The sequence below is a fragment of the Egretta garzetta genome, unplaced genomic scaffold (assembly GCF_000687185.1).
Source record: "Egretta garzetta isolate BGI_Z169 unplaced genomic scaffold, ASM68718v1 scaffold191, whole genome shotgun sequence".
Taxonomy (NCBI): domain Eukaryota; kingdom Metazoa; phylum Chordata; class Aves; order Pelecaniformes; family Ardeidae; genus Egretta; species Egretta garzetta.
The window spans coordinates 660,957-662,763 of NW_009258676.1; the positions used below are offsets into that span (position 1 = coordinate 660,957).

General features: G+C 58.8%; 1 protein-coding gene across 1 annotated transcript in view; it reads right to left on the reverse strand.

The window, feature by feature from the left end:
• Positions 1-1,807, reverse strand: part of LOC104135265 (potassium inwardly rectifying channel subfamily J member 3) — a 70,373-nt gene that overhangs the window by 50,424 nt on the left and 18,142 nt on the right. The window lies entirely within an intron of this gene.

Here is a 1,807-nt window from a genome sequence, read left to right on the forward strand (position 1 = left end):
GGGCCCCTGGGCTCCTCTCCGCCTCTTGCTGGTTTTTCACACAGCTGCAAACCCCCCCACCCCTCCGAGCCCAGCACCGCCGCCACAAAGCCAGACGCAATGACGGCTACGACGCTGCTCCGGCACATATTTAAAGTTCAGGGATTTTTTTTCAGAGCCACGCTGAGTTTTAAGCGCCAAACTTTCAACATTCCCCCTGCGGCACCTCTGGATGCAAAGAGGGCGAATTTCTAAATTTGTGATGGAAACGACTCGTTTTGACTCCCTAAAGCAACGAAAGACGTACGATAAACGTGACCCCCAGGCAGGGTGGCCTCCTGTGGTGCCCTCTGAAGACGGGATGATTACTTACCAGGCTAATTGCACGCCATTCAATCTACCCATCTAAACTTCCGACAGGAGGAAACAATCAGGGATAGCTCCTATCAGGGAAAAGCGCGGCTGGGATTCCAGCTGACTATTCAGAAAGCAAAGAACGGGAATAGATGCCTCCAGGTCAGCTGCAGCCAGCGCATCTTCACGGCGTCTGTCCCCAGCTACAGCAATCGGCAGGAAGAAGACAAATGAAATTATGGGAATTTTTTAAATTCCTCTTCCCCCCCCCCCTCCCCTCACCCCGGCTTGCTGAGCGCCAGCGCTACCTCTCCTTTTGGCCACAGACTCCCCCAGGGTTTGGGATGCCGGGGGGGTGTCCTGCAGCCCTCACCCCATGCAGTGGCGATCCTGCCTGCAAAAATCCCTGTCGGAAACAGGTATTTGGGCCAAAGCACGACAACTTCAGAAGCCTCCGAGGGAAAACGCGCTTGTGCTTTGCCGGATCCGGGCACAGCAGACGGGGGATGAGCATCCCTCCACGGGGGACAGCCAGAGGAGCAGGGAAGAAAGCAGGGGCACCCACAGCCCCTGCAGAGCACCCACCCCAAGGGCAGGGCACCCACCCCAAGGGCAGGGCACCTACAGCCCTTGCAGGGCACCCACCCCAAGGGCAGGGCACCCACCCCAAGGGCAGGGCACCTACAGCTCTTGAAGGGCACCCACACCCCCTTGCAGGGCACCTACAGCCCTTGAAGGGCACCCACACCCCCTTGCAGGGCACCCACCTTCCCTGCCGGCCATGGAAACACGCGGGATGCCCAGCATGTGCCAAATGTCACCCGAGCCGTCCCCCTCGCACCCACTCCACACTCATCTCATCTCCCCCGCGTACACGCCGCCGCTGCAGCCCATCTCAAAGGAACGCTCGCTCTTCCCTAGACCTGCAGGGCCAGTAGCAGGATTTTTACGTGTCTAACCCCGGCATTCTGCTTTCCACGAAGTTCAAGCACCATATAAATAAAGTTCTGCCTGACTGGACTCACCGTTGCCCGAAAGCACGGAAATACACCCGAAAGGCAAACAGCTCCCTTCTAAAAATGCACACCAAGGAATTCAAGCTACAAAGTATTTACTTGCCAGGGAAATCTAGCATTTTATAGGAATATATAAATAAGCCCAGCGCTGAATATAAATGTTATCCTACAAGGCTGCCGGTAAACCAGATGGTTGGGAGGTGGATCTGGTGCCTGAGGGCTGAGCCCGAGGAGCATCGCAGGGAGACAGAGGCAGCCCCGGGCAGGAGCGAGGGTCGGCAAAGCTCTGCTGCCGAAAGGGCGCCGGGAGAGGCCAGCAGCTGCGGGGCAGCGCAGTGGCGGGGGGACGGTGGGGCGGCCCCGGGGGACGGGCAGCGGGGTTAAGCACGGCGGGGCCGCACTTACTTTGAGCAGCTTGCAGCGGGTCCGCGCGGAGACCATGTGGCTGGTGCGGCGGG